At 37.7% G+C, this 14,966-nt stretch overlaps 1 long non-coding RNA gene across 1 annotated transcript; it reads left to right on the forward strand.

Annotated features, from left to right (window-relative positions):
- The first annotated feature begins 3,958 nt into the window (after positions 1-3,958).
- LOC144522894 (uncharacterized) lies at positions 3,959-4,997 on the forward strand. Its single transcript, XR_013502463.1, has 2 exons — positions 3,959-4,382; positions 4,837-4,997. It is a non-coding gene; the product is annotated as an uncharacterized LOC144522894 (long non-coding RNA).
- The last annotated feature ends 9,969 nt before the right edge of the window (positions 4,998-14,966 follow it).

Consider the following 14,966-nt stretch of genomic DNA (forward strand, 5'->3'; position numbering starts at 1 on the left):
GTTCAAACATTTTAAGCGAGAAATAGGCCATGCAGTTGCTGAATCTGTCTTCATTTCAGATCAACAACAGAGGACTGCAGTTCATTTATAAAAAAAATAAAGTGGCTCAGTATTCTATTTTCTTACCTTCCTTGATGCAGTCAGGGTCAGATTCAAGTAGGTATAGTGTGAATAACACTGGTTGGCTAAGGAGAAAATTAGAAGCTAGCAAATGGCAGTCATTTATTTTTGTGGAAACAACAAGACATTTTATGTCAGTGGCTGGCCTTCAGAACAAGTGTGTGAATTATATTAATTTTTTTTTTTTAAGTGCTGTAATTTAGTGTCTAATCATCCTCCACTTAAGGAAAGCAGAGATTATTTGGCGTCAGAAAATTAGTGAAAATAATAGAATGACAATTGGCCAGGCAGAGCTGTTTCAATCAGACACAGTACAATTCTTCTTAATGCACAAAAATACATCATCATCTTTGCTTCCAAATAAATAGAATATTCCAAATAGACATGGAATTCCACATCAATATTTCTTTCTTCTATATGACTCTATATATATGGGGGATCTTAGTACCCTTTCTATACCCACATCTTTCTGTCCTTTTGTTGAAAGTTATTTGATAGGGACAGATCATTTACATACAAATTATTATGGGATTACATTTTTCCCTTGGCTCCATTTTTAAAATTGCCAAATAAATAAATTCATGCAACAGAAAGAATGGCATTTTAAAATTTAAGAAAGAAATTAATAAAAATGCACATTCCTAAAGGCTGACCCATTCAATATGATGACAGCTTGTAGAAAACTGGCAAACGATACTACTAAAGTGAAAAGTAGTTGAGTTTTGTGTTTATTGCGCTACTGGAAACATGAAATATACTGTACTTGACTCGGATGAAATCCCTGTGCAGTTTTATATATGAAACAGACTTTGTTTTGTGTCAATTCTGAATCTGGACCTGAATTTGAAAGGGAGCAATTTCTCCAAAGATCGGGTGCAATTTACTAATGAATTTCCTTCACGCTCGACTGCTTCATGAAGGAATTTGTTCCTGACTCAGATTGAACACAGTTGAATGATCCTATCCATATTCCCGACTTCTTTACAAGGCAATGTTTTCCATTTTCTCAGACAGAAGTCTTAAGATTTCAATGTTCTTAGGTGCAACAAGTGTTACTGATAGGGCCTTTTTTTAAGCCACCAACCTCTTGTTAGGTTACTGACTGGAACAAAATGACACTGGAAAGAGCTTGTGCTCTTTCAAGGATAAAGGAGACCCTATTGAGGTGACAAAGCTTTAGACTGTCAGGTCTCACAACTGCACAAAATACGATGATCCATATTGCTTTCATATTAAGTTTTTCAACTGTATTCAGAAAGAGATAATTGCTGACTAGTCATGGAAACGGATCAATATATCAAAATCAATTATGGCAAATGCATTTCCACTTCTAAAATAATGAGGATTCCACCCAGTAGATCACATCTAAACAATCTGAAAAATCTGCTTTTACATTCTCTTTTCTTTGCGCCAATTATTTTCATTGTCAATTAATTTGTTGATTATTTTCTTGAATTATGGATTAATCTTTTGGTCTAAAATATGTTGCATACCACTGAAAAGAGACCATCAAAAGTTCAGAAAGCCCATGGTATTATCTTCAAAATTGCTCGTTTTGTCCGAGCAGCTGGAACCTAAGAATGTTTAGCAATTTTACGATGTTATGACTTAAACAATACATCAATTAATTTTCGATTTACTAATCATTTCGACTCTATGTAGATAAAGATTGTTTTGTTATTTTTATGTTTTATAATTATTAATTTTAAGCTGGTGTACATATATCGACCCTCAAAGTCCATATCCCATAAGAAACTGTGAATGAAATGACATAGTCAACTAGTCGCTTTTTGGCAAAAATCGCCATTTTGAATGGGGAAAATGTCATCCACGTGAATCGTGTAGATCCGAAGAGTTTTTATTTTGTTGGGGGGGGGGGTCCGAGACCCAGTGCTAATACGGCACCGGTGCCTTAATGACCGTTATCTACCGGACTGAATAGCAACGCGGATTTCAGTGCCTTATTTAGGTGCCACTTAAATGCCTGCGCTTCTCTCTGGTGCTCCGAAAACGGACTTTAGAGGGAACTGAAACATTGCCGCACGGGACGCTAGTTATTTAAAACTACACTCGACAGCAAGTAACGTTAGCCTACTGTTAGCTAGCAGCTGGAGTAAACACACAAATGCTGACAGCTAAATGGTGAAAAAGTGTCTGTATTTCACTGTAGATGATTCTAACACCAGACTGTAGCTGCCGTTGTCTGAAAAACACAGACTCAGCCTCGCCTTGCCAGCCTCATGGTGCAATCAAAATTATTGTAAAATACCTTTTTCCCATGCAGTGGTTGTTTTTGTAGTTTAACAGGAATTTACTGGTGAAATAAGTTATTGTTATTACATTTTTAATAAATCATTTAATTTTGAACCTGTGGCCTTAGCAATACACAAGTTGTTCTTTAATGTCGCCGTTTTGTGCTCCTTTTTTTTAATTTTTTTTTTAGATTAGATCAACTTTTTATTGTTTTATAGTTTTGAACAGACAAATACAATTGAACAAGGTGCTCCTATATATATATATATATATTTAAATCTGTTCAGGCACCGTTTTAAATCGTCTTAGCACCGGGAAAATTTTATGTTTTCCCTTTATTTTCTTCTCGGGGGGGAGAGAGATGTGTCACCTTTTTCAGCCCTTCTGAGTTTGCAGGTATGGTTTTATATTTACATTGATAGGACATTCTTTTTGTTGGTAGATTTTACTGTACGGAATCAGTATTCGTGTGTGTGCATACATGCAAGGATACATATGACCTCATACAGCTGTCTTTTACACTTCCTAAATTACTACATGTTATGTTGTTAAAAACGGCATTGATACATCCTGGCATGATGTGTTCTAACCTTTTGGTGCGATTTGATTTATGCAAAGCTAAAGGTGAAGCCATTAGTTTCTGGTATGAGATCCCTCTGTGAGGCCGATTCTGAATTTATAAAATTTCAAGGAGCTCTGATAATTTAATTTAGAGTGCCCTTTCATAGGTTAGGTCACCTGCAGTGCGTCCCACAAATTGAATAAAGAACAGTAATAGAAAACAGGATGTCAGGTGGGCTCCCTGCTTATAAAATCATTAACAACAGTTTGTCTTTTCTCATAAAGGAGCCCATTTATTCTGAGGAGGAAATGTTATGAAAGTGTAGGGAGCAACTCAATTTATTTTTCATTAGAAATTAACTCAGGAGAATCACTGAGAGGGTTAATAGCTGTACGTGTACATCAGCAGTGTGAACTAATAGGCTGGGGAAAAGACTGTTCAAAAGACTGCTGTACATTTAAAAAAAATAATGCATTCACTCAATGTGCCCTTAAAGAAAGGTGTAGTAGTATTAATAATGCTGTATTAGTTAGAGCATATAAAATACTTAATTTATAATGCGTTTATTGTTTACATAACAATTAGGCGTGTCACGATTCTCCAAATCCTTGATTCGATTACATTTTCGATTTCACGGTTCGAGTCGATTCTCGATTTTAACTTTTTTTTTGGTTGCTATGCCATTTTTAGACTAGACTTGTATGTAATATAATATCTGACCTTTGTTCGCAATGTACCACATTACATTGTCAAATTTTAAAACATTTATTAACAACATAATGTAACAATAACATATCTTCAGTCAATTGGAAACTTGACAATTTGTCAAAGTAAAAAGAAAAAAAAAAGTTTACCGACAATCCTGAGGGCAGACACTTTGCACCACATGGAGTTTGGTGTTTGAAGCCCCCATTGTCGTCTTCCAGGCAGCGCTGCCTGGAAGGCACTAGGATTAGGCAATGGTTATGGTTGAAGACGACGGTCGCAGCGCTGCCTTTAAGGCTTAGTTGGGGGCTTAAAACACCATTGAGCCAGCACAGCAGCTGAGCAGACCAAAGAGGGTGACTCGGCGGACGGCAGTCCGGTAACTTGTTGCTCTCTCTAATATAACCAATATAAGCCGCTCTGTTTAGGCTAGAAAACGTGCATGCAGGCTGAAATTCAACCGTGCGGTTTTGTTGGGACAAAGCTATAAGCAGAAGGAATATCCGCTAGCTGCTAGGCTAATGTGCAATGGTAAACGCACAGAATATTGAGAATGAGGAGATGTCATCACGGCATAGCGCCCCACCCCCAGAGATCCCCCTTCCGCCATTTTGAGCTGCTCATGTTCATTGTTGTGACAAGAGATGTTGGATTTATTGGGTGGCTGCAATTAGAAGAAAGGACTTTACTTTCGACCGCATCTCCCAGTCGATGTGTGTGTGTTCTCTGCATTTTCATTCTGGTAAGTTCTCTTAAAATGTCTTTAAATGTGTTTATGTTGTCGGCTCTTAAAGCCCCGAAGTGCACCTAATGTTGTTGCCTAGGCTGCTAGCTAGCTAACTACAGTGCTAAGCATAAGTGAATACACCAGTGCTAATCATTTAACATTAGGCTGTTAGATGGGTCGCTGTCTTTTGTGCCATTTGTGTTTGTAAAGTTTTAATGTCTGGTGGCATTTTCATCTCTTTTTATAAGCCGTTGCTGTATATGCGTAACGTTAGCAGAGATTTAGAAATGTGTGTGTTTATCAGTTGTAGCTGCAGGATGGGAGGTACAGCTGCACCTTGTTAACTTCACTAGCAACGTTAAATGAAAGCTAAAATGTATGAGTAGTTTCCCATGTAACAAGTATAATGTTCCGTTGTAGCATTCATAACGGTAAATATCTTTTTCTTGTGTTTGCTGTCTTTTAACAGGGACTAAGGAACAAACGGAGGCTGCACTAGCATCACCAGAAGGGAGAGATGAGGAGGAGAGGGAAAGCAAAAGACAAGCAGGGAGACAGAGGCCAAAGACAAATGTTGAATAGATTATTTGCTATATTAGAGATTACCATTCAAAAAATAAATTCATTAAATTAACTGGTTTGTCTGTGTCTTTAAGTTATATATCTATAATATAATGTCTATTTTTCCATCAAATTATGACCTGGACACAGGAACTTCTAACTGAGTAATTATATTCAGATGCTACCTGTTTTAATAACTCGTTAGGTATACAAGCTCTAAAAAGACATTAACGAAACGTGTATCTTTATCATAACATTTATTCAAACATGACTATACACTGTACACAAGTATATTCAACATGAAGGCGATCAGACACAGCCGATGATGGGGTGGCTTCAAGACTGCAGACAGAAGGAGAAAGCTTTAGGTTAGTGCAGTAGTTATCCAACCTGTCCTGGTTAAGATTAGAATTGTATCACAAGTATATTTAAGCATACTGTAACATGAAGGTACTTCATGTAACTGTGTAGTGGTGTAGTTTCTTCATCATGGTCTTAACTGACAACCTTTACTGTGGTAAAGGTAGCTAGGTGTAATAGTGGTATAGTGGGTGTTTATCAATGGTGTTATGACTTTTCATATGTTGGTTTGTAGCCTTGTAGCTTGTGTGTTTACAGTACTAGCTATTTAACCTGTCTCACTTGCAGTTTACTGCATATCACACTGCCTGTGGCAACCTCCATTAGCTGGTAGCATTTACCTTGTAGTTGCTGATTTATATTTTGCACTGCATTTGTTTGAAAGCTAGAAGCTACTGGACAATGAGCTAATGTTACATGTACGCAGCGAACTACAAGCTAATGTAAACTGTTCGCTACTTTTTTAAGCTTAATGTAATTAAGATTAATTAATGCAATTATCCTTACCGGTAAGTGTTATGACAACTACAAAGTTCAGACATGAACTCCCATGAGTTTTTAATTTATTTACATGGGATAAATAAGCGAAAACGACAGCTATTGCCAACATTATTGCCTATCGGTGTCGGTAACGTTAACTACCTTCGCACGTTGCGGGCAAAGTTGCCGACAGAATATTCTCCTCCTGCAAGCAGACTGACGATGATTCACCTTTTCCATCTCAGCAAAACAAATTGAACAGCACAGTTGACAGTTCCACATCCATTTCGTCCAGTGTTTTGAAATGCAGCGCTCTTACACTGTTATAGTTGTGTATAGTGTTGGTACGCCAAAATGGCGGACGGGCTCAGAAAATCACCTCCCAAATCATGACGTATGTCCTCATTCTCAATAGTACACGCACATAGCAGAGCTTAAAAAAAAAACTGTGGCATTTTTGCACACGCGAACGTTGTCAACATAACTCACTGGAAATCCAAAATACTTTCACACACTTCAGTGAAAGAGGAGGGGGCTCAAGTTCTGTCCGGTCTCCAGCATCTACAGTTGCCATGCTATCTTTTGTTACAGGAGGTTGACTGACTCGCAGCACTTCAACACGTGTGTTTTTTTTCCGCTTGACTAGCCGACCGGACGTGACATGGGGGCGTGGCAGTATCAACGATACAATTTTTTATTCGATATTCAAGATTGTGACTTAATTTCGATTGATTTCGGTGACACCCTTAATAGCAATATAATTTCATTCCGATTCTGAATGTATTGCCTCTTAACATAACTGAGTTTTTCTTGTAAATTCTGTCCATATACATTTATTCATCTTCATATATAAAGAGGGAGGATAAATGACAGACACAGACTGCACCCCCTACACTGGTCCCATGCTGATGGCTTTGTTTGGGTCATATCAGAATAAATTCTGTCCATGTATTCATCTTCATATATAAAGACGGAGTATAAGTGACAGACAGACTGCACCCCCTACACTGGTCCCATGCTGATGGCTTTGTTTGGGTCATATCAGAATAATGCAGCAGCTAGTCCTAATCCTCTACTTCCTCACCAGACTTCCACAGAGCTCCTGGTGCTCCCAGCATGACTCAGGCCATGTACCGCAGGAGGTAGAAAACCCTGCCTAATCACCTTAGTGCTTTTACAAATATCTATATTTCCTCACTGAGGAGATCTGAAGATTACTGCTACAGCCCATGTATCTGTGAACAATTAGTTATTATTGTACCCACATGGTGGTTTTTCATAGGCCTAGCAATCATGCAGCTTTTCTGCCACAGATCTTGAGAATACAGTAGAGTATGTGTTGCAGCAGCTGTAAGTGAAATACTTTTAAAATTAAATATTAAAAGAAAATGCTTTGTCTGAAAAACAACAGACGGGACAAAATGTTGGGCCTTATTTTAATGATCTAAGCGCACGGTGTGAAGCGCATGGCGCAGGTGCGTTTAGGGCGTTTCCAAATCCACTTTTGCTAGTTTGACGGCGGAAAAAAGGGTCCGTGCACGGGGTGCATGGTTCAAAAGGTTTGTACTTGGTGTCTTCATTAATTCATAGGTGTGTTTTGGGTGTAACATGCTATAAACCAATCACTGTCATCTCCCATTCCCTTTAAAAGCCATGCGCGTTTGTACCTTGGCGCATATCTATTATGATGGCGGATTTGCACCATAATATTTTTATTTGTAATCTTTTGCATTTTTGTGTGCGAGGCTACGGTTGGGTTTAGGAAACATCACAGGTGGGTTGGGTTTAGGAAAAGAAGAGCCGGTTGGGATTAGGAAAAGAAGAACGGGGTTGGGTTTCAGAAACGTGACACGCCACGTGGGTTGGGTTTAGGAAAAGAACAAATGTGGAAAGGAAACATCACATGTGGGATACGAAGGAAACGTGACACGCGGGACACGATCCCCGCTCTCCTGGGTGAAAGTCCTGTGTTTTACCCATCCTCCTCCCCGACCAACTTCCCTACGCGGATTTTCGCCCTTTCATACTACTCGGTACGGCGTCAATTCTATGGATGTACCTATCCGACTTTTTCAGTCCCGATGCCAGGGCTTTGTGCATCTGTCGATACCCGATACCGATCCGATACTGTTGTTGAATTAATAATAAACTGTATACCTTTTGCACCTTATACCTTCCTTCCACCATGGGAAGAGACTAAAGGCACCAGACTTTCCTAACTAGACATTACTTTTCTAACTAAGACAAAATAACATAGATGTAATGTATTCTTATTTATTTGTTATTTAAAAAACAATTGTGCATTCAAATCGAAAATATAATGTAATCAAACTTCTAAATTTAAATTAACAACAATGGGCCTTTATATAGGTTTATAATGGCTTGTTCTACAGTCAGGAGTACATAGAATATCACAAACATTTTAATGTCATCATGTTTACTAAAAGCTTTGATAACTAAAGGGTTTGCTTGGCTCATCAACATTATACAATAACGTTATATGAAGGAGAATCCATGAAACAGTTAAAGAATCTAAACTATTTTTTTTCCTGCAAAGTAGTAAAATAAACTCAAATCGAATGAATACACATACAAACAACTTTAACATTGTTTCCCTTTCAAAACAAAATAATTGTAAGCTAGTTGTATAAACACTACCTTGGCCACAGGTAAGTTAGGTTGTAGTGTGGTTGTAGTGGGCGACTGAACGTAGCTCCGCTGTCAGCCTCCTTCGCTGTTTGAATAATGTTCGAACAACTGTTTGTATAACTGTTAAAATAACGGACGTGTTTAGAAACAAAAAATCTTGCAGCAACAGACGGCTCCTCTCTTGAGCATACGTTGTTCTGGTGTATCTCCGGTCTTTCTTCATCCTCTAACTTTCTTCTCTGTTCTTGAATGTGCAATAGTGATAGGAGCCTCTCCCAGCTTAACAGACTTGTTATGCTACCTGGCTAGCTAGCAGCTATAATGTTAGCGAACGTGCCGTTCGGCGGTGTAGCTACATTTGTAAATGTAAAATTATTAGTGTTAGAAACTGTTTAAGTCACAAATTGTTATGTGCTATGGTGTTTTATCCTTTTAAAGAAAGTTAGTTGTGGGTTATTAATTGTTGTGTTATAAAGTTACTACCATGAGTGAGAAGGGTACGCAGTTAACAGGGGTCCCAGTGCTGTGATGGAGTGGGGGAAAAAAAAAGCTGGATCGGCCCGTGGATCTATTAATTTTTCCGATCCCCGATCCAGCTATTTTGTCAATATCGAGGGCCGATATTCAATCTTAATATCGGATTGGTGCACCCATAGTCAATTCACACGCAATCAAGTAATGTAAGTCAATGGAGGCCAAACGGCGTCGATAAACATGCTAAAAAGCGAGTATGTGTCTTGATAACACGCCAACAATGGCATATTAATTGGCGTGTCATACATACGCCATTTCATGAGATCAGTCTGAAATATAGGCAGTTTAAAACATGGCAACCTTATTGGCGATTTCGGCAACAAAATCTGATGCCTGTTTGCCAAGCCGGCAACCACTTTAAAAAGTTAGCGTTGAGCCCTGGTTGGGTAAATCTCAAAATGATTGCCCAGCAAATACTATCTTGTTGTGGCAGACAATGATATCAATATTAGAGAGTTTAACAAATTTGATGATGATAAATGTTATTTATGAATAAACATTTTGGCTAAGGATCCCCTAAATTTGTGTGTGACATTTTACATTTGAAAAATAAACTTGTCAGTGCTCTCTGGTGGACAAACTATATAATGGAGACACAATTTCTAAAGTAAATATAACTTTAGCATTTCTGTTCTGCAATTTCTTGTTATTCATTTACCAGATACATCTGCAATCAGCAAATATTTTTGCTAAATAATTGGTCAGGCTTTACTTCAAATGATGATGTGCTATAATTTTGCATTGACAAACATGTCTGGTGATCATACAATTAGAGCTGGGCGATATGGTGAAAAACAAACCTTACGATATTTATGACCAAATACATCAATATCAATATTGCGGCAATATTGTAGGGTTAACAATTGCTGCTCTCACAAAATATTAACACAATGAGAGTTGATAAATAATCATCTGTGTGGATATAATGACTAAGTGGGTAAAGGCTAATAATAAAACTGCTAGTAAGTCTTAGGGGTGGGAATCACCAGAGGCCTCAAGATACGATATCATCACGATGCTTATGTCATAATACATATTATTATATTATTTTCGGCGATATATTGCAATTTATTACTTTTTTTCCAATTTCAAATGATGTCCCGAAAAGGAAACTTTGTCTGTGTTTAATTTAAAAAGCACAGAAATACGTTTCTCTCTCACTTCATTTGTATTGCTGCAAAATGGAATTGTCAAGCAGACAAACTGACCAAACACATATTTATATAATAATAGATCGATACTTGGCGTCTGTATCAACACAGTATTGCCACGGAAAATATTGCGATAATATGCTGTATCAATGTTTTCCCCTCACACCTAGTAAGTCTGATAAGTTCAGAAAAATACATCACTTTACTGTCACAGCTTTTAAAACCAGGAAAAGATAACATTTGTGTCATATTACGATTTCCAGATTTAAGACGATATCTAGCCTCATATATCGATGTGTGTGAATATTCGAAAGAATAGTTGTCAAAATAGCCCCCCCCACCACCCGCCCTAATGCCTGGCTTTATTTCCCCTGCCTCTACATTTCTTCTTTTGAAATAAAGAAGGAAACTGCACATAAATAAACAGATATTTTACACGTCTGCATACATCATCTACAGTTGTTCATTAGAATATTGTGCTATGTAAGATATGATTATAATGTAGGATTGAACACTGAGTATACACATATTGGTTATTCATGCAGGTTGTGTATAGTATTATTCCGTATAGTGCATCTCTGGTGTGTTTAATTAGGGGCTGGACTTTTGAAGTGTTTCTTTACCAGCAGAGTATGCTCATGGCATTACAGCCAACTCTGATGAAGAAGAGCCTCTCTTCCCATTTCCCAGGAAGTTCACCCACCAGGGAGGCTCTGCTAATAAGTTCCCTTGGCTAAACTCAACCTGTTTTCTGCCTCATTCACAGCAATATAGAGAGACCTAATGATGCATTTGCTCTTTTAGACATTTCACTAGACGTCCAAGCGGTTGTACAACATATTCTGCTGTACAGTTTTGGACTTTTAAAAATTAATTATTTGTACTGTGAAATATAAAAAAAATTATGTATGAAGCCCAAACAGAGTTAAATATGTGTTCACTTTCTTCACCACCTCATAGCAGTGAATAAGGATTAAATAAATTACCTAAGTGAGGGCAGGGCCATCACTGGTCATATTTTCACAGCTTAAATCTGAAATGGGAATAAGGGGCAATTATAAAAGTTTTTAATATCGTCATTATAACATGGTGACCCTTCATTTCACATTTTGGGCACTTTGGTTAAAGCAGGCATGTTGAAAGTTAACCAGGCTTTTGTTTCTCTCTGAAAGGAAACTTGTCTTCGCTTTGACCTCTCAGAGGAGTGCTTTGTATGCTCACTTGCTATTTTTTTTCTCCATTTTTCAGCTGTGTCAGGGTGTCTGACTGTCCAGGAACAGTCACCCAATCTGCCCTGCTGACACAGAAGAGGGCTGTTACAGGCTTCTGTGATTTCTTGGGGGGAATCACAATCTGAAGTGTCCACTACGGCCGTTGGCAGCTGTCATTAATGTGATTTCTTTTCTGCTGATAGAAAAAAATCCCCCCTTAACCACAGATTTCATTCAAGTATAATAGTACGGGTCTTACTTTCCAAGGATTAGACTGTTCTCCATCTGTCTCGTTGATACTAGTTTCAAGAAATAAATACATTTAGAAAAAAAGAATGCATAAAAATGATGCTTTAACATCAAGTTGGAACTAGAGGAAAGCAATTAGGCAATTCATGTATTAGTTGATTGACAGAAAGATCTAATCTACAACAATTTTGATTCATTTAAATTCCAGCTTTTCAAATGTAAATATTTGCTGGTTTTAGTCTTATGTGATTGTAAACTGAATAGGCTACTTATAGGTTTTGGACTGACCCTGGTAAATTTGACGTTTGTCACTGTTTTCTGACATTTTGAAGACCAACTGATTTAAACAACTAATCAAGAAAAATAATTAGCACATTCATCTATAATGAAAATACTCATTCGTTGCAGACCTAGCTGAAATAGAAATGTAGTCTCATGTGTTTTACTTTACACTGGCATCGTAAAGATTTTGTCCATCTTGAGCTCTCCCCTTTGTTCACGTTTTCCTCCCCAGTACATTTCTGTGAGCGTGATGCTTGTTGACACGTATTTGGACAGAGCAGAGCCTCTTCTATCAGTGGAAGGTGTCCAAATTCTTGTGAGGTTATCACCTCCAACAGATCAAAGACGGTTGGCACATTATTTATGCATTGTTGAAAGATGAGGTATTCAGTTGAAGTCGGGCTGCAAAGCATACCTACCCCTTTATTCTGAAGTAATGACTTCTTCTTGATTGAGTGCTCCAAGGCGCTGCTTGTGTCCTATTTGCTTGTTCTGTGTAAAAGGCCACAATATGAGACATGAGACCCTGAGAAAACGTATCCATAAACAGTATTGTGTATTTTATTTTCCCCAAGAAAATCCACAATTGGCTATTTTCACAGAGTAACATTTAATTTAAAGCATTTTGTCAGACCAAAATAACGCTCTATTCTGTGACTATTTTCAACGAAAATAATCTTCAAAGTTATCACCATATTCTCCCTACCAAATTGTTTAGGATGAGTGAATATGTAGCCAAAAAAGTCAAACTGTGTTGATTTCACAGCCAAAATGAATATTGGCACAAATACACATGCCTAACTTCGAGGTTACGTCCTCCAGACTGTGATGATTCTTAAAATAAACCATTGTGTTATGGAGACAACACAGTGGTAAGCTGAGGCTTCTCTTTTGCTCCTCTTTACTCTAAGGCAGGGATCTTCAACAGGGGGCCTTGCATTGACTCAGAATCAATGCAAGCGGGCCTCCAAATTATTGTTAATTTTAATTTAATTTTCAAACAATTATTAGGCTATTTTAAATGCTTAGTATTCCATGTAAAAAAGGTACGTATAAAGGCTTTAGGCTGTCCACATTGTAGGCTCAGTTTAATATGCAACTTCATTTTATACAGCATATGTATGTATATGTATTAGGGGGTCCCTGACCCATCTCTCTTTCAGTTAGTGGGTCCTTGGCTTTAAAAACGTTGACGACCCCTGCTCTAAGGCCTAAGGCAACAACCTTGGTTTGTACATTTCAACAGCTTTCAATATCAGATGGGACTTATCCCGTGCCTGCATTTCTTGATTATCTTCACTGTTACATTATAAGCTCTTCAAGTTATGGCTAATGCTCATGTCAGATTTGCATCGTACACTGCAGGAAATAAGAGCATAAGTGGTCTTGCTTACTGTTTTGTTTATCTCAACAGTTCGAACTGATGATGAACCAGCATTAAAGTATCTGTGCCACTTTAAACAAATGTTTCTAATGACCAGTAGAAGCAGATTTAAGCAACTTGTTTACTAAGGACTATTTTCACTCAAAGGTCATCCAGAATAAGTGGGGAGGAGGATGTAGACCTTGTCACTTTTTGAAGGACTAAGTGTTCTGCTCTGAAATAGACCATTGGGAGACTCAAATGACTCAAAAGGCTATATCAGCGAGCACTTGTGGTTGACGTTATTTATTTATTAATTTGAGGCCTGTCTACTGACACATCTGAGTGGTCTAATTGCTGCGAATTGACACCGGTTACTGTCCATAATGGGAGCTTGGGAGTCTTTCCTAACCGCGGTTCATTCAGCTGCCCCTCGCTGCAGCTTAACTGCCCTTAAAATGTCTGATTGCAACACGGGAGCTGTGGGGCGAGACAGGATTATCAGTCTTTGTTGTGCGACTGTGTCTATTATCCTGACCTCTATTCACAGTGGGCCCTTAGGAGTGTCGCTTCCAGCCACACAGCAAACTACCCCATCCCCGACAAACAACAAGTGAACCAGAGATCTCCCCCTGTCCCAATGCACTAGACACTTACAGCTCCAACACTGGACAAAGCACTCCACTGCAGGTAAGGCTATCAAATCCCTATTGATTTAATAAAGATAAATTGGAGGCATTTCCTTTCAATGTTATTGCAGCAGATGTGATTGATTGTTTGTGTTGACTGGTGATATTGTCACCAAGCTGGGGGACCACTGTTAGTTTAGGTAGTTCATTACTAGTGAAGAGCTGCTGAAAGAGTCTTTAATAGGGAGGTAAAATGCAGCCAGGACGGTGGGCTGCTCTGACTCTACTGTGTTGTTAAACCTGTGAACTGTGTAAGCTCTGTAGCGTGTGTGTGTGTGTGTGTGTGTGTGTGTGTGTTTCTGTGCATGCATGTGATTTTGGTAGAGGGATGGACACTGTGACATAAAAAGTTAAGCATATGTTATATATTCAGTATCCTCCTATTTTTAATTTTATAGTTTTGGGTATTTCTGTTATAGTGTGTGCTTTCTAATAAGGTTAATTAAGACAATTTAATTGTGGCTTTTAAAAACTGATATTTGAAAATGTAACTTTTTGTATTATTACATTTCTAGAAGTAATTATTTTGACTTAATTACAATTTTAAAACAATAAAAAGAACATAAAATTAGGGAATCCATGTAGTCACAAAATATGTTTTAAAGTAAACCTGTATTTGTGTTAAATAGAATAATAGAATGCGTTATGCAAGTAAGAACTGATAATAAATTAATCAATTGTTGAATTGTTATTATAAGCTATTATTAATAAGTTCTGGTGACCAACATTTAATTTGACATCTGAGGATAGGGTTTAATATTGATAGAACAACATAATAATGTTGATAGCGTTGCTCCGTTGGAGGGAATATGTATCTATGAAAAACCTGAATCAGGAAATTAAACTTGTCATCTCTTTATAGTTTCATAAAATTCTCTTTTATCATTTCATAAAATAAGTATTGTACAGTATGTTGACACCTTTTTGTAGTAACATTTCATTTAGTTATTTTCCTGGATGAAAATTCGGTTGCTATGCAGAAAAACTCCAATGCTTTTTCTCTTTGTGCCACTGACATACGGTAAGAATGTTGATGAACAATGCCAGAGGACACAAATAAGGATCCTCGT

The sequence above is a fragment of the Sander vitreus genome, chromosome 9 (assembly GCF_031162955.1).
Source record: "Sander vitreus isolate 19-12246 chromosome 9, sanVit1, whole genome shotgun sequence".
In the NCBI taxonomy this organism is placed as follows: domain Eukaryota; kingdom Metazoa; phylum Chordata; class Actinopteri; order Perciformes; family Percidae; genus Sander; species Sander vitreus.